General features: G+C 38.7%; 1 long non-coding RNA gene across 1 annotated transcript; it reads right to left on the bottom strand.

The window, feature by feature from the left end:
* Positions 1-2,565: 2,565 nt before the first annotated feature.
* On the bottom strand, positions 2,566-18,472 carry LOC121926210. The gene is made up of 4 exons (XR_006102988.1): positions 18,186-18,472; positions 16,541-16,689; positions 10,298-10,420; positions 2,566-3,598 (listed from the first exon to the last, which is right to left on the bottom strand). It is a non-coding gene; the product is annotated as an uncharacterized LOC121926210 (long non-coding RNA).
* Positions 18,473-19,106: the final 634 nt, after the last annotated feature.

Genomic DNA, 19,106 nt, shown 5'->3' with positions numbered 1-19,106 from the left:
CCTCCACAAGGCCTGCAATGGAGGAGGAGGTGGGCGGCGCGGCCACGCAGTGAGGCAGGGGAAGGTGGGTTGGCGCCGTGCGGGCCCCGAACTGGGGGCTGGGGGCCAAACCAGACCGGGACTGGGAGAGGCCCCCCAAAAGTGGGTTTGTCATGGGGGCCGCTGGGTTATGGCATCCCTAGATAAAAATCACAAACTTTTGAAATAGAAGGAATAACGATATCTTTAGTGAAGTCATTAAAGCCTAGTGTTTTATGTCACCCCTGCATAGGGGGCCTAATCAGTTTTATACTAGACAATGTGTAGGAGAATAGCAGAAGAAATTAGTGTAATTGATCAGGATGCTCTCCTTCATTTTAAAATAAATGGGATTGCCACCATAGCCCATGTACAGTCTTTCAGGTACCATATTTATTTCAGTAGAGCTCATGCATGAAGGCTTTCCAAGGGATTCCAGTTACTGAGATAACATACATGATTTCTCATACAAATTTAGCTTTGATTCTTCCTTGTGTTAGCATACATTTTCTGATTAAATCCATTCCTTTGTTCTCCAGAAAGCTGAATTATTTATCATCCACTGCTGTGCTTTGCTTTTTATAAGCTGAAAGCATCACTAAATTTAATCAGATCCCTAGAAATTGCCATACACATGTGACATGTCTGCACGTTAATTTTATTTCCTAGAGATTGCTTGTGCCTTATGGGTTGAAGGTAAGATATTCTTAACCTAGTGACAGACCAGTCTCCTGCAGTGCACTGTGTTTCTTCCAAGGAAAGTAGGCCATCTCTTCACATTTAGTATGCTGAATACATATTTTATCAGATACAGAAGAGCAGACTAACACAGACACCAGTTCTTTCTGCATAAGTACTATTTCTTCTGGCAAAAGTTGTCAGTGTATAGTATTGTTTGATCAAGTGTATATTTTCTATCTGGAAAAGCCCCAATGTAGCTGATAATAAGGTACTGGAGATCAGTAGTATCCAGTTTAAAGGTCCAATGACATCCTATTTTGCTCTGGTTAATCAGATCTTACCACTCCCTATGTTCTGTACTCAAAACTGCTAACACTAAATTATTCTTATGGTCACTTTTTGCCTCAAAATATGAATTAATACAGAAATAAAATTCTGGTCTCCTTTTATCACTTAGGTTATTGTTCCTATTAAGGGTGTTAAGAGGTAACTAATTTGCAACTTAGCATTTTGAATATGTTCTTAAAAGGCTTTCTTTCTTTCAATCAATAATAAAAATTCTCAGTGGGCTTCTAGAAACACTGGATCAGTTTTTTTAGACTGCAATTATAACTAGTTGACTCCAGATGGATCTTATTTCTGGCAACTTGAACATGTTGGTGAAAGCAGGTTATTGATTGTGTGACTGTACAGAAGCAGGATAATGTGACAAATATATATTGTTTGTGCTCATTCTGTGTGTCACTTGCTGACTATGTTATAAATCTTACAGTTAAAGAGATTTAAAAGAACTAAAACAATCTCTAGCTCATTTTACTCTCCAAGGCAATGATTCTAAATTACAGTTAATGGGCAATGTGAAAATTATTAGTAGGTATTCCCATCTGACAGCTCTATCCACAAATCCAAGACAGTTGGGTGCTATACAATAATACCGAGAGCAGGGCACCTTTCCCATGCTCAGGAGAACTTTTCTCTTCAGGAGAGAATGATGGATTGTCTTAATGAAAGTGTTATTTATTTTCACTGTACTATGGGAAACCATTGGGGTAACACGTATTTAGGTTCCCCACTTGGGAAGCCATTAAGGTAATCCACATGCATACCAAACCAATCATTCTATATTTACAGTATATGGTTAAGAAAAGTGTTTCTTTAGTAGAAATTACCTTTGTGCAGCCTATCCATACTAAAAGTTATCCTGATGATTGCTCACAGCTCAGATGATGTGGCTTAAACTCTTAGTTCTTTGTTATAAACTTGCTGTTGGGAAATGCCCAGTCAGAAAAAAAAATTAACTCAAATTAAAGTTTTACTTGTAGAAAAGTAAGTCTGATGTGCAATACTGAAAATGATGGATTACACAAGTGGACCTATATTTTGTTGGTGTTGTTGTTTAACTCCAAGAATTTATCATGGGGTTGTCTTGCTAGCGTTGTTTAGAGAGGTTTTGCTTTTGCCTTCCTCTGAGGCAGAGAATGTGTGACTTGCCCAAGGTTACCCGTTCAAATTCCATAGCTGAGAGGGGATTTGAACCCTAGTCTCCAGAGTAGTAATCCAACAATTAAACCACTACACCACATTGGCTCACACTGGATCTATATTATAGAGGAAGTTGGGATTACCACCATATCTTGCATTTGCTTTTCCTTATGGAGGTACACAGTGCAGTCAGCGTCCAGCCTTGAACTGGATCCAGGGACAAACTAGGAATTGTGCAGGTGTTGTTGTTGTTAACTGTTGGCATGTCAACTTCGACTTATGGCAAACCTATGAATGAGAGACCTGCAAATCACCCTTATGCCATTACAAATGTACTGCTTATGAAATTGCCCACATAATTCTCAAGTTGAACTAGTTGAAGCGGTACCAAACCTCAGGGTTTGGATATCAGGAAATATTAACATTTAATGCCAAGTTTTCTTGGTATTATTTGAACAGCAACTTTGGAGTATTTGAGGTTATGATGAATCTTATGACTATTAAAATTCCTACACTGAATTAATTGTTTTGCTCTGAGCAAGATTCAGATGGTAACCCTAAGGTGGCCTGGTCATATGAGGAAATGAGAGGAGAATGAGATGGTTGTCATCATGGTTAGAGTATTAATTCATCAAAGGATGGCTAGAGGTGATGGGACATTTCTGGAGGGGGTGAGATTAGTAAAACAATCCCAAAGATTTAAAGAAATTTATTTTGAAATATTTTGTAATTGTGCAGGATTGAAACATAGAGGAAATGACTAGAAGTAATTCTCAGGGTACATGTGTGGATGTGTAGAATGATTGGTTAATGGACAATTATAAGAATGTTTACCTTTGTTTTTACCCCCTCAATTGGAATATGACTCATAAGACATCTGAATATGCCACAGTGCTAATTCATGGACTTTCCACTATGCGAACATCGCAATATATGTTTGCCTATCATTTACAATGGCCTCTGCTCTTAAGCAGATGGTGGTCTATTACTAATCACCTCCTACCAGCACACTGCAGATGGCAAAAAGGCACAAAGTAATTTGACTGTACATGTTACATTAAAATACAGAAGGGTTGAATGTATCTGTTCAGCTGATAACAGGTTACCATGAATATGAACTAGATATATTTCATACATTTATTTCTGTGGAATTATGAGAGATAAGAAAGGCATGTGCACTGTTACGCATATCAAGATAAATGCTTGATCTCCACAGCATATGGGAGTAATATAAAATCCAAAGGGACTTAAATTTGTATGAGGCTGAGGATTCATTTCCCTAACAAAACTGCTTGAAACTGGTTCCTGTACCCTCCATTTTTCTCGTTGGGTGTATACTTATATAAGCATTTGATTCTTGATCCAGCATGGAGGGGGAGCATCCCTTCGCATGGTAACTTCATGTGTGTGTCCTTACCTGGAAAAGCAGAACATGAAAACTAAGATTTCACTTGGCTTGAAATTGATTTTACAGAATAATTTGCGCAAAGTGGAAACATTATCACTGTTAGGACAGTAGGACTTCGGTTCATCTTAGGACTCTTGACAAATGCCCAACTTTCTGTACAGTACTTAGAAGCTGGCACTGTGTGTATTTAAGTTACCTCTTTTTGTGCTGTGTTGTACAATGAATATAAACTAGGGATGCAAATCTTCACTTATTTCATTCTTGGGTGCAACAATAAATAATTTCCACAGATTTCTCTCTGCTGCACAAGAATACAATGGTCTCTGTGTAGTTTTTGATAACGATTTTTACACTTGGGGACTTTATTTGCAAACAAATCCATAGTTATTTTTGCACAGAAAACATGGCTCCCTCTCTTTTTTTTCAGCTTAGAAATCAAGAAATCAAACATTTCCTGCATGGAAAACTTGCTTGTGCAAAAAAAAGCATGTATTTCAATGCAAATGAATTGTTTCAGAAAAAGTCTCAAAGTACAAAGAATCTTGGGGCTGTTCCTCGTTTTCACAGTGACTTGCCTTAGTATTAATGATCCAAATTTTTCATCAATTATGAAAACATTTATGAATTTTATTTACATTCCCAAACTATGTGTTGCAGACAGGCCAATACTGTTTGAGCAGTCTTTTATATAACACATTGTTTTTTGCTACTTCTGGCTTAAGAGGTGTGCAGTATTTACATAAGCACAATATTTGCTCAACTGTCTGAGATGAAGTCTGATAATAATAAAATGACTCAGTTGTAGTAGTGATATGACTCCTTAGCAACTTTATCTTCCAAGACCCACTTGAAGAAATGACGTGTTTATTAATCAGTTAGATTATTTTTCTTAGTTTGTGAAGGTTAAAAACAGTGCAGGAACTACAAATGTGCACCATAGTAATATTTTCCTGAGAACAGCAAAAATACATCAACTTATTTTGATTAAGAGTGTATTTGTGATTTGCAACAAATCTGTGTATACTAAATAATAACTACAACCACAACCTTGTTTTTAAATTTATCCATAGCAATAATTTTTTAAAAAGTTTGGAAAGATATGTATCTGTATATAAAAGATTTAAATGAATCACATTCTCTCAAGTATTACATGCCTATCCTTCAATATTTCACAGATGAAAACCAATGCATGGGTGGCCAAGGAACATCAGAGTATGGGCAAGATGGTTAAAGTTATTAATGAGGAACATGTGGGGAGAGCCAGCAGTAGTTTGCTTTTGACTTAGTCTACAGGGAAGTGCTATAGTGGGTTGGCAGAATATTTGTTAACACTGCCTTTTATTAGCATAAAATAAATACATTTTGTATGTTTATAATGTCCTTTATACACATGTTTACCTGATTTATATTTAATTTTCCTGGTTTGTATTTATTTTTATCCCATCTGCCAAATTCTGCTTAGGTTCTCCCACTTTCCTATTAGTGTAAGGCTCTCAAACAGTGAGGCTCCTCATTCAGAAAAATGGCTGTGAGATGATGGACCTTGATCAAATTAAATAAATATATTTTGTATGTTTATAATTTAAAATGAACATATTTACTCCTTTATACACATGCTTACCTAATATATATTTAATTTTCCTGGTTTATATTTATTTTTATCCCATCTGCCAAATGCTACTTAGGTTCTCCCACTTCCATATTAGTGTACAGCTCTCAAACAGTGACGGTCCTCATTCAGAAAAATGGCTGTGAGATGATGGACCTTGATTGTTTCTAGTTAAGGACACTGGCATCATCCAGTGCAGTAATTCATGGTGTCACCACCACCCCTCCATTCACCTCCTCCCTCACCACACCATACAGACTCTTAGGAATGTTTTTCGTACAAATGTTACTCATAAATAATAATTTCCATGTATCACTGAATGTAGTGGCAATAGTTGTGACACAAAGAGTTAGCAAAATTAAAATTATACCTTTAAATTACAGTATCATATGCACATCACAAATATATTTACATCTACATAGTTTCATGTTGTTAAAGTGAAAAATTTGGTAAGATGTGATGTTTTTACAGAAAAATTTAAAAGAATAATAATTTTTTAAAAAAATATAAAATAAAAATAAAATTGCAATTTCTTAAAAAAACAAAAAACAAACCATAACTCCAACTGAGCCTCACCCCATTTCCTCAGCATTTTAAAGAGATGTAGGCAAATGCCAGCCCTTTTCTGTCAAAAAGCAAATGTTTGGGGAACAGTGGTGTCATCCCCTTGTGACATGCCTGGTTAAGGACATCTCTGTTACTTTCTGATCACTTCTGCCAACTGTTTGTGTGGTGTTCCTCAAATAAACCTGTTGTCAAGATGGGCCAAAGTTCAGCCTGCATATTTTCACTTGGTGAAGGAGAAGACACTGTGCCATGTCCCCTGTCTTTTCCTTTCTGCTTGAAATACTTAATTGGTCCATTGGTCCTTCCCTTTCTATTACACAAGGGACTTCTTGGGCCTTTCTATACCGACTTTCATGATGATAACCATGTACGTCTTTATTTTTATAGCACTTGTTTAAAAACTAAAAGTCCAGTTGCAACTTTAGGAATAACTGAAATGGTTTCATTTTAAAAATATGTGCTTCCAAGGATAATGACTCACTTTATTAGACAATTACTGGCTTTTATCAGTGCTAATGTAGAATGTAGGCTGCAAGTGAGAGAAATCAGTTAATGGAGTGTTTAGACATTTCCCTGTGCTTTGAATTATGTGGTGGAAAATTCTAGGTACAGGATCAAAAGTGCTTGTCTTGGATTTTCTAATCTGAAGGGGGAAATTGATTTTCTTGAATGGAAACAGTTTTAAAATCTCCTATGTATTGTGAAAATGAAGGACTAGAGGATACAGAGGCAGTCTGTCTGTGATAAAATTATGAAATTTCTCTTAGTAGACCATAAGGTTGTTAGGGTAGGTAAAATTTCTTATCCAGACATCCTGCCTTTCAAAGATGCTCTTGCTGATAAAACAAGATATGCCTAGTGAGTGACGGTGATATGCACTCTTAAGTATGGGTGAAATACAGGATGCAACATGTTACGTGGGACAACATTTGTTTAGTCCATGGTTGAAAAGTGACTAATGCAACACATGGAAATCTAAAAAATTATTGTCTTAAAAAAAAGTGTGCTATTGTCCTCAGGGGAAAATAGCTCTGTTACTAAACTTCCTATTGTTGGAAAACCACAAGCGTTACTTCATAGCTAAATATAATCCAGTCCAACTGAAATAACACAGCACCATATACTTATTAGCATAGGCCCAGTGTTGTCCCATCTGTCCTACTTCCTCCCAGAGGTTACAGTCAGATGAGAGTGGTGTAATGGTCAATTGCTCTACCAAATGAATAAACTACAAAGAAAGCCAATAGCATAAAATATGAGCAGAAACTGTTGAGGATTCATGGGTCATCAAAGGTACATGAAATAGGAATGCTATTTTAATGCTCTTTTCATTCTTCAAAAATTTCAAAATGACTGAGTGCTTTCTATCTTTAGTAATTGGCAAGCTTGAATCTAGTTTTTGCAATTACTTGACCACATTATCTGATCAATTCTTTTGCATGCAATTGGTGGTAGCAACTTGCAATCTAATTTGGTAGAAAAAATATTTGATCTGTGGCAGTAAAGAAAAATGAGAATACGAGCCATTGTGATGTAGTGGTTTGAGTGGCATTCAAATCCCTGCTTGGCCAAGGAAACCAATTGGCTGCCATTCGCCAAGTCAGCCTCAGAGAAAGGCAATAGCAAACCTCCTCTGAACAAATCTTGCTGAGAAAACTCAGTGATAGGTTCACTTTGTGGTCACTATAACTCAGGAACAACTTGAAGATACTCAACAACAATTTAAAAAGAATGATCATCAGCAGGCCTTCTTTGATGATCCCATTAGTTAATAGTTTTGGCTTGCATGCCAAAAACATACAAGTTTAAAAAGATTTTTCTCTAGCCACAAAGGCTAGAAATATGCTCTGTACTGCAGTTGTAAGAATTTGTTGTATTCATGAGTCTACAAGGTACTATCTTATTAGGATTCCTGGAGACCACTGCAGTTCTGTAGCTCTTTAAAGTCCATCCATGGATGTTGCCCCTCTTTTCATCTGTATATAGTATATGTCCAGTTTCATGGCCCTGTGTTTTGATCTGAGCATTTGAACTGTGCATATATATTTTTCTTACATGTCTGCACTTGTACCTCAATGTGTAACTTTCAGAGTACAAATTGTGTCTGATTAACGCACAGAGTCTAGAAAGTGATGACCAGGTGATTGCTCACACATTCCTGGATAGACTACAGTATTATCACAGCTGATGGTGCAATAGGCTGCCTTGGTAAGTAAAGGGCCCTTTTTTGCTAGAGCTATTTGGGGAGAGGCCAAAAAAAATGATTTATCATCTGTCTATCTGTCTGTCTGTCTGTCTATCATCTATCTCTGTTTTGTATCTCATCTTTCTCCCAGCACAGGATTCAATCTGTCAGGGATATTATAGATGCAAGCTTCTTGCCGTAATGAGGGAACAGGTTTGAATCATCCTGCTCCAAACTGATGCCCTCCAAAAGGCTTTAGATTTCAACTCCCATTAGCTCCAGCCAATGTAGCCAGCACTCAAGAATGGTAGGGATTGGGCCATAGCATATTTGGAGAGTGCTAGCCTGAAGAAATCTTGTCTAGGTGGCCTGCAAGTTCCCTTCGAGTTTGACAAGTCTATAATTGTATGGTTGTGGAACTGTCCCATTGAAGCGGGACTGGTGCAGCTATAGTTGTAGCAGTTTCTCTCAATGGGAAAATATTGGTTTGGCCTGCTGTAAGTAGACATCTCTAGTCATTCAATAATATATGATAGCATGAAACAGAGAGCATAGCCTTTTGTTTTTATATCTCCAAAGTCCAAACACATTATGGTCTGGCTTTTTTCTTTGCACTGCTGTAGTGTAAGTGATCTGCTAAATGTTCTGCCACAGTATGTGATCACAGCTCAGCATGGCCTAGAAAAATCTGGTAAAATTGAGTTAGAGCAGGATGTGGTTAATTTCAATCTCAGTAAACACCCAAATATTGAGAACAAATATTGAGATACTTAAAATACTACAGATGATGCTTTAACTGCACCTAAAACTTTCCATCATGCTGCATCACAACCCAAAACTTTACTAGGATTATCTGACACTGACTAGTCCAGGATTTCTTTACAACGATTGATCTGTGCACTGCAGTTCTCACTACTCCTATTCATTTCACACTATTTTGTGTGATAAACATTTCCCACAACCTCCACTATCTTTTGGAAGCTTTCTTGCTTTTACTTCATAGGGCTAGTAATTCTTTCATTTTATTTAAGTGGTACTCACCCTGACATTAGATGACACTACATATGGGCACAGTATACTGATTTAAAAAAGAACTGGAAGGTGCTGATCAGTCAATAATTTGGCAAGCTGCTTCAAATATTTCCATTTACTAATATTAAGAGATACATCAAATGATCAGTCAATGGTATGTGGCATGCCATCTTTGTCGCTTGTCCTTATTACTCGTAAACATTATAGCTTCCTTTGCTGGAAAGGATGTGTCAGACTCCTTACCTCACCCATGATAGGAGTGTCTACTCATATAGCAGTTAGTTTTGGGAGCCAGTGCTATCTGTGCAGAACTGGCCCTACCATTAGGGAAAGTGAGGCAGCCACCTCAGGCATGATGAAATTTGGAACATCATGAAAAAGAAGATCATGAAAAAGAGCATCACATGAATATAAAGATATAGTGCTCATATTGATCCAGCAAGGAGTGTACATGTTTTGAAAGACTTTGCTACAATAATCCCTAGCTGGATGAAAATCTGTCAGTGCATGTAGTATCTGATACTATATAGCCATAGCCCAGAATCCATGCTATACATTCTGAGCTTTGGTGAGAACATCAGTGCTATAGCTCTGATCATCTTCTTACAGAAAGATAAACAGGGAACTTGAATCCAACTCCATTTACCCTCTTCATTCCAAAAATATTACCCAGTAATTTGGTCTGGAGGGATGGTGTGTGTGTGTGTGTGTAGTCTCAGATGCGGGATAGGGTTTTCAGTTGCTTTGTGTACATGCATGTTATCAGAGCCACTGAATTTGTAATGGGACTGCATCATACCCAGCATTCCTATGTTTGAGTGTTCAGAGCATTTAATGCATACACTATTCCATTCACTGAAATTCTGTGAAGTAGACAATATCTACCATCAGTATATGGGGAGTAGAGGCTAAGAGAGTGTAGCTTCCCTAAACTTTAATCACTTAAGGAAAGAATGGAAAAACACATGACCCTCCAGATGTCATTATCCCTTATCAATGGCTGTTCTAAATGGCCAGGTCAGTCTATTGATATGTGGTGGGCCACACATTCTTCGTCCCTGACCTAATGAGTTCTTGTCCACTTCTCTAGAAAAAAAAAAGGAGAAACAAGATCTCTCTCTCTCTCTCAATCTGTGTGTGTGTGTGTCAAAAACAAACTTGATTCTCACTATGCCATTCTTTAAAGTAACTGTATTTTCATAGTGCTATTCCTTTATCAGAATTCCCACCTGGTTTTAACTGCTTTATAGAAACCCCTTTTTCTGACTTTGAAAATGAACAATTTAAACTGCAACCTTATTTATTCTTAGTTTACCTTTTTTTCATCCTGAGATTCACGCTTTCCTTTCTTTTCCAAGCCTGCTTCCAGAATTCCTTTGTGGTCCTTATTTCTAGTTTGTGAAATTTCAATTTCACTTCACTATGTCTCTGGATAGAACTATAAAGAAAAATGAAATACTCTTTTGTTTCCCAGTTTGGTATATTTTATTTGGTATGTACAGTGTGTGTGTGTGTGTGTGTGTGTGTGTGTGTGTGTATTTCCTGCTATATGTATCAAGAAGCCACGATATTATTGGGGGTGGGGAATAGCCCCATTAAAAACAAGAGTTAAGGCAATGACAAAAAAAAACCCTGAGTATTGCTTGCCTGAGGAACTGTTATAAAATTCATGGACTTGTCATAAGTTAGCAGACGACTTGATTGTATGTATACACACACAGAGAGAGAAAAGTAATTCTGGATTTTCTTTAAGGCTGTATTGCCATGTCCCAGATTAACCCTTAGTCTGACAGAGTGAAAACTTCAGGAAAGATTATACATTAGTCACACTGGACATAGCTTGCCTGTCTGAATGAAGCCGGATCACTGGAACCATTAAAAACGCTGTCCCTATATACTGAGGGAGGTTGTCCACTCACGTCTTATAACTTTGGCCCTCAGATGATCCTTGGCTTCCAAATGTATCTGCTACAACTTATGTGCTGGTTAGGGAAGTGGAACAAGTTAGTGGACTACCTAGTTTTTAATGGGAAATGCCCACACTTCTCAAAAGCAGTCAAGCATTCTCAAACTGGACATGGAGGGTTGTCACTTCCGAAACTTGATCTTTACTTTGAAGCTTCTCAGCTAAGTCACACACCCAGTTGATTAGCAGAAATAGTCTGACCAATTGGGTAGATATTGAAGTTAACACTACATCAGGTTTTTTTTCTGAATCTATATATAAATTCACTAAAATATGTAATAGCCCTTTTTTGCTCACTGCCTTGGTTTTGTGGAAGAAATGGAGGCATCTCTTGGCTCCCTATCCTTCCCCTTTACGGCCTTTTCTTACTCACCCTCTTTCCAGAGCCCAGAAAAATATGCACAGTTTTGAAGTTGGGAGGCTTGTGGCCTGTATACAGTTAGGGACCTGTTCCACAATGGGACGACTATCACAACGGAGCAACTAATCTATACTCTGGGCCCTGGTCATCAGAACTGGTATCAAATAATACAGATACAATTATTCTTAAAGAAACTGATTCAGATACAGGAATATCCTCACCCACTTACTTTTTTTGAAAACGTGTGTGTCTCTCCGGCTATATATTCTAAAGACCAAATAGCATGCATATATAATTGTCTGCTAGAAGAAACACTTGGGAACTCAACGCTTCATAAGGCAGGATGGGAAGCAGAACTTTCCTTTTCAATTGATAGTAAGACCTGGGAAAATATATGGACTCATTTACCATTTAAAACTAGGTCCATTGCCATTAAAGAGAATACTATCAAGTTGGTCCATCATTGGTACCTCACCTCAGTCAAATTGGCTCGTATGTCTACCAATGCTAATCCAAAATGCTAGAGGGGTTGTGAAGATAGGGGAACCCTTGTACATATGTGGATGGATTGTCCCTTAGTGCATGAGTATTGGACATAAATTTTACAACTGAACTCCAGGATCACTAAACAAAGTATACAATTATCACCAAACTTGCTCCTGTTCTCCATTTTTATGAATGAAAATAAAGCCCTGCAGCATAAAGAACTTATTAGTTTGCTTCTGACTTTTGCCAGGCTTCAAATAGCCAAGAATTAGAAAACTGGAAAGTTGAATATTGCAGGATGGTGGACTAGACTCTGGGACTTGTGGTTAATGGAGAAAATGGCAGATAATAACAACAGAGTGAGAGGCTTACACTCTGGATTGACCTTTCATAAGATTTGGCACCCATTTATTGAATACATCCATCAAGATTTAGTCTCTAGACATCCCCCAATTTTAGCTAAATTTTTATGGAACGATGTCTTTCAGGATCCCTGGATACACCTTTTATCTATAATTTTCAGGGCCTTATCTAGGTTATTGCCTGTATTTATTGTTGTTTTGGTGTACTGTTTGTTGTCATGTTTTGTTTTAGAATGTATTAATAAATTTTTAATTTAAAAAAACATGACTTCTTAAGGTATTTGCCAAGTGTGGAACACCATTTAAGTTCTATTTAAGCTAGAAAAATGCCTAACAGATCTGCACTGATACACATGTGCAGTGATCATAGATTCACAGAGTTGGAAGAGACCACAAGGGCTATCCAGTCCAAACCCCTGCCATGCAGGAAATCACAATCAAAGCATTCCCGACAGATGGCCATCCAGCTTCTGTTTAAAGACCACCAAGGAAGAAGACTCTGCCCTATGAGGAACTCCTTAGGGAGCTGGGGATGTTTAGCCTGGAGAAGAGAAGGTTAAGAGGTGATATGATAGCCCTGTTTAAATATTTGAAGGGATGTCATATTGAGGAGGGAGCAAGCTTGTTTTCTGCTGCTCTAGAGACAAGGACCCGGAGGAATGGATGCAAACTGCAGGAAAAGAGATTCCACCTCAGCATTAGGAAGAACTTCATGACATGAAGTTCATGAAGTTCTAAGGAACTTCCTTCCTTAGAGGTCTTCAAACAGAGGCTGGATGGTCATCTGTCGGGGATGCTTTGAATTAGATTTCCTTCATGGCAGGGGGTTGGACTGGATGGCCCTTGCGGTCTCTTCCAACTCTATGATTCCACTGTTGAACAGGTCTTACTGTGAGGAAGTTCCTCCTAATGTTGAGGTGGAATCTTTTTCCTGTAGCTTGCATCCATTGTTCCATGTTCTAGTCTCTGGAGCAGCAGAAAACAAGCTTGCTCCATCCTCATGGGTATAGGGTTATCAAGTTTCTGGTTAGTGGGCTGTAATGCCACCAAATGAAAGGAGTAGTAGTAGGTCTGTCACATGAAGAAGAGTGTTTCCAAATAGCTTGTGCTGGGAATTATACTGAGTAGAAGTTCTCTGTCTCTGATTTGTATATGAAAGAGTGCCACATTGGTGGCTTTCTAAAAATGCAGAAGAAAATGCAGGAAAAACTGTTTTGTCCTTTTTCCCTTGACTGAGTCCTTTCCATATTGTTCATATTATGGATTTTTCCATATTGTATACAACAAGTCTCTCTACACACACCAATGCACATTTATTAATTACTGATTTGATATATATGGAATGTAAACATTACAGTTATAACACTTGTTGGGTTTGGGTCACAGATGTGTGACACATATAACTGTGATCATCAACTGACTTTCAGTAGGAGAAATTTGTAATCCAAGATTTAAGCCTTTTGAGGCCATGGAGGCTTTCCCAGCTTGATATACTGCCATCTCTGCAGTATAAAGGGCATGTGTGGGGCTCGCAGAGCAAATGTGTGGAATACACCATCTGTTTATGTGGGGGAAGAAGGAGGATGATCAATTATTTAGCTCTGCCTGTGTGCGTGTGTTTTGAAGAATTATTGTCATGTGCCCCAGGCTGGCCCAGCTGTCCTGCCTATAAGCTGTAGGGTTTAAAAATGCCCCAAAACTGAGTTGTGTGATGGTTTTGTTGACATTTTGCTTACTGTTGCATAATTGTTCCTTCTGTTTGGAATTTGCACTTATAATTCAACTATAAAGAACTGTTAAGCCAGTCAAAGAGCTGTAACTTCACCACAAAATTTAACTCTAATGAGGAGCCACCCAGCAATGTTTGAGAGCTGATGAACATTTGAAGGAAGCACCCATGGAGAATTACCAATCTTGCTATGTGCAGCCTGCATTTACATCCTTGGTTTTACAGCATGATTCATGAAATTTATCAAGAACCAAGAGCATATTATATCTGCTGTCACTTTTATATGTTTATCTGTCTTGAAACCAGCTTTCCTCAACTTGTTATCCTCCAGATATGCTGGGCTACAATTTTACGGACTATGTTAGTTGGTGAAGATTGACGCTGTAGACCTGCGAAACTCAAGGGCACTGCGGATGAGTAAGGCTGCTCTAAAGAGTTTGCAATAGAACCACTCATCTGGATATGGCCAACTTGCAGTATAAAAATTACTTTGCTCCCACCAAAAGAATGAGGAGCCAAGCCAATAGGTACTGGCCATGCTGACTGCAAGATTTCGGAGTTGTAGTTCAAATAGTAACTATTCAAAGTGGGTTGTGGGAGACCAATAACTACAGTTCTCCATATGCTGCATCTGAAGAGTGCACATTTCCAGTCCTGGTTACTTGTTAGGTCAGTAACGTCATGAATGTTTGGCAACCTGTGCTGTGTCCCAAATAACTTCTCTCTGGTAGAAAGTGGTTAAGTTACAAAATACTATGCAGTGCACCCACCTCTCCTTCCTCTTCCAGAATAATGTACAAATATTTACATTATGTAAACCAACCCGTGGTAATGCAGGGAGCAGTCATCTTCAGCAAACCTATGCATAGGGACTATATAATGACATCTAATTTTGGAATGTTTAAATAATTTTGGAAACTTTAATATCCAATTGTGAATCATCCACCTGGAATCAAACCAGAAGAGGGGATATGTAGCTAAATAAGTATATTTGGAAGACATGGTTCAATATAAGATACACACTAGATGTATCTCAGTAACTACACTTGTCCCTCCATATTCGCTAGGGTTAGGGACACAAGACCCCCGTGAATATGGAAAAAACGCAAATAACAAAACCACTGTTTTTACCTGAGAGAACACCTCTCTAGAAATCTTTAGGTCCTCCAGTGCAACTCTGCAGTCAACGTCCAACAGACACTGGCAATAGAACTGCACTGGAGGAGCTACAAAGGCCTAGTAGAGTATTCTCTGTAGGAATCTCTAGGTCTTTCAGTGCACTTTTAGTAAAAGTTGACCATAGAGTTCTACTGGAGGACCTAAATATTCCTAGAGAGAACATACTGTATTAAACAAATCCGTGAATAATCAAATCCGCAAATATGGAGGGATGAGTGTAATATGTATCTCATAAATAGAGACAAAGAACATGGGATTAAGTACAATTACTACTCATAATTTTAATACATTTTGTTATGTTCTCAACAGGTAGGAGAGTAGCTTTCTCTTCCTCATTTTTATCAGAACACAAGCAGAAATTATTTTTCTATCACTTCAGATAACATGATATGAGATTAGAGATATTTAAAACCAGATCTCTACAGGCTCACATGGAGGAGGCAACAGCCAGAGTCACAAGATTCTACAAATGTCAGCTCTAATTTTGATGACTGGATGAAGACAAGACAAGACATGTGAACTCTAAACTCCAAATCACACTGTAATTGTAACAGGCATAATCTAGAAATGCATATGACCCCAAAGTAAGCATTTCCTTACAATTAACTTCCCACAATGACCTTGCTGGTCAGTGAAATTGTTTAGTAGGTTGCCAGTACCAAACAGTGACTGGGTATTTATAAGTGTTAAGTTACAACTGCATGAGTTTTAAAAGTAATGTTGCTTGCTTTGCAATTGCTACTGATATGGAAGTGCTCAGCTGTAGTGTTCATACACACTTGTGGATTATTTCTTATATTAGTACATAGTTCTTTACTTGTACATTTATATCCTGCTCCTTCTTTAGAAATTTCAATAAGTCCTTACAGGGGACACCCCGAAGTCTCTCAGTGAGGCACTGAACCTCTCCACATCCACTTAGCTACCATCCCTCTATTCTAAGGAGAGAAACAATACATTTACACCAAGACTGGGATTATGGGGGCCCCCAGATGTTGATCAGTTGTACCTCCCGGAACCCCTCACCACTGGCTGTTCTAGCTAGAGCTGCTGGGACTTGTACTCTTACAAAATATGGAAGGCTATCAGGCCTTTCCTTTACACAAACTGTAATTTGTTTTGCCTTCCAACCCCTATTCTATTAAACCATGGTTTGGGGTTGTACATGTAGTGGCAAACCATGGCTTGCAAACTGCATGAAAATGTGTGCTTCTAGTCTACCTCCTTCATGAGAAAAAGGATGGAAGGACACCAGGAAGAAATACATTAACACAGTTCTCTTAAGCGGGGAGCAGGCTCACACTCTATGTTGTCACGCAAGAATAGATCTGAGCTAGGAAGAAAAGGATGTGCAGGACATAGACCTTGGATAGAAAACAGGCTGTAATTTTTTTTTATTGGGTACATTTATATGCTACCCTTTCCCCAATTTAGTTCAAGGTGATATATCTGGTCCTCGTCCTAGTTTACCGTACCTTTCAGCCTGCTCTACATGACAACAGGACAGCTTATCAACACTTCATCAACTGAACAGGCAAGCACCTTCCTCCAGCTTGATCCATGGGCTGCCACTACCAAACATAGCTCCTGTGAGCATAAAGTCATGGATGTTGTCTTGAGTTCACTGGAAGAAAGAAGGGACACGTATGTAACAAATAAATGGTCTGCCTTACAATTTCACTGAGTAGACTGGATGGAAGATATCTTCCCTCATGTCCATCCACATCCTGCCCCCACCCCCAGACCCGGCACACATTTTAGATCTCTGGGTGAGGAACCTGAAAGGTGTGGAGGGCCTGGCACCTTAACTACTTCAACCCTTATCAAGAATCATGAGAAGTCTCAGTAGTCACCTTCCAAAGAATGGCTCAGATCTCTATGTGAGGAACCTGTGAGACGGAATGACGTAGCGGTTTCGGCATTGGACCATGACTCTGGAGAGCAGGGTTTAAATCCCTACTTAGCTAGGGAAACCCACTGGGTGAGTCATATTCTCTCAGCCTCATCCCATGAAAAGTTTGCCTTAGGGTCACCAGAAGTCAGAAACAAGTTGAAGGCAAACACATGCACATGTGAGGAACCTAAGAGCAAATGATCAGCATGGTTCCAGAGGGGGATATCTATTGTTGTTGTTGTTGTTGTTGTTGTTGTTGTTGTTGTTGTTAAGTAGATTGCTTGGAAATCCTATAAAGATCTAGCTATACTGCAGCATTGGAAGCAGCAATGATACAATGAACCAATTGTGGCATTGTTTTTTCTTACAAGTCAATGCAGCAGTTTTAATATGTTGGGAAGAGAACTGCGACAGAGGAAATGATTCCCCTTATGCCTATTATATATGGGAAACAGAAGAGTTCCAGCATGAGTTCACACAGAGCTGAAGATGGGAAATGCATCATTTAGTTCTTTGACCTTTGGCTGGTGCTTTGGTAGCTGTCTCCAGAGAGAGATGAAGTTATGACATTCTCTTCTGACAGCTTGTTTTTTGCGTGAAAAATGAGGTAGGTGGATAGATTAGATTTTATAGCTCACTAGCATCTCAAACATACTGCATCATGCAGCTGATTATGTGGGAAGCAGCCATGGTCTTTCCTTCCCCCACTTTCCATTCTGTTCATGCAACACACACACGCACCTTTTTCCTATCAGCAAACAGGCCCTAGACATTCCCAAGGTCTTTTTAAAAAGGGCAGCAAGCCAACTGCTGTTGCTTTAAAAAATGAGGGGAAACACAACAATTCAGTGTCTTAAACGAAGCTGGGCTTATTTGGGGAAATGACAGGGCAGGTGGGTTTGCAGAAATTAAAAGTAAGGATAGGAGGAACAGGTTGCAGATAGAACCTGCTAAAAGGTTTTTTAAAACCCCATATTCATTTGAGAGCAACAGGATCTTCAATAGAACTTGGAACTGCAGAAGGAAGTTTTGAAAACGGTGGCGAAGGAAGGAAAGTCTCTCTTTACTCACTGCTGATTGCACTTCCTGTTGTGGCCTCTCTGCAGTGTTTCATAACCTCTCAGGCACCATCAAAGGCTGAGTTATAATGAGGAACAAGGCACATTTAGATTGTACCCTGCTAACTACATCCTACACAAGAAACAACAGCGGGGAAAACAACTCACGTCCCTGTAGAGCTGATTCCACTTCAGTTACAGTCAATAGCTACTTGACTAATTCCTCCTTGCTCCAATGCATCTCCAGAAATGTGAAGTGGCTAACCTAGAAAACCACTCCAAAGCTTGAGGAGTGTCTTTTAGGTGGTGGCTGTTTGCAGACGGTAAAAGGTGCCTTGTGATAAGCATGCTGAGAAACAAAGCCAGATCTTATGCTTGCTACCAAAAGGCTACTTGGCAAATGAAGAGCCTCCAGACAACAGTGTGCTTCTTCCAAACCAGATGGGGAGAATGAGCAGCACTTGGAAAGCTACCTGTAAAAATAAATATAGTTGTAACCCAAGTGCCCCAGATAACTAGATACCATTGTAATTGTATTTTAAAAGCAGTTCATTATTAAAATGACAATCTTTAAAACCATTTTCTAAAGAAACATCAGAGTGTTGCAGGACATCACCCTGTGGTACAAAACACATCACAGTCATGGGACCACAAGTTAGTTAAAACAACTAAAACCCAGTTACAATTGTATAGCAAAAACAGAGCAAAGTTGCCCCTAGTCATGGTACAACTGTAGAGGTGTATGGGAGGAGGCAAAATGAGATCATTGTCTCCCATATAAAATGTCTGCCTTTCAATAAACTTTTCCTTCAGTCCTCCAATTTCTAGAATCCCAGAGAGTGAGACACTGAAAATAATTCACATCTGGAACTTTTATATTTGCTGTATTTACATTTTCTTGGTAACTTTGCCTACCCTTTTTCTTTGGATGCCTAAATGGTATTTCTAAATGGTCAGCTGAAGTGTTTAGTTACTTCAATGCTAGCAATGTAGGGAATGAAGGAAAATATCATTGGTAGGATAGAATTCCTATTGGGGGCAGCATCCTTATTTTGCTCATCCCAGGAGCTATACCCCCTCTTACAGGTT

The sequence above is a fragment of the Sceloporus undulatus genome, chromosome 3 (assembly GCF_019175285.1).
Source record: "Sceloporus undulatus isolate JIND9_A2432 ecotype Alabama chromosome 3, SceUnd_v1.1, whole genome shotgun sequence".
Taxonomy (NCBI): domain Eukaryota; kingdom Metazoa; phylum Chordata; class Lepidosauria; order Squamata; family Phrynosomatidae; genus Sceloporus; species Sceloporus undulatus.
This window is presented reverse-complemented; position numbering and strand designations above follow the sequence as displayed.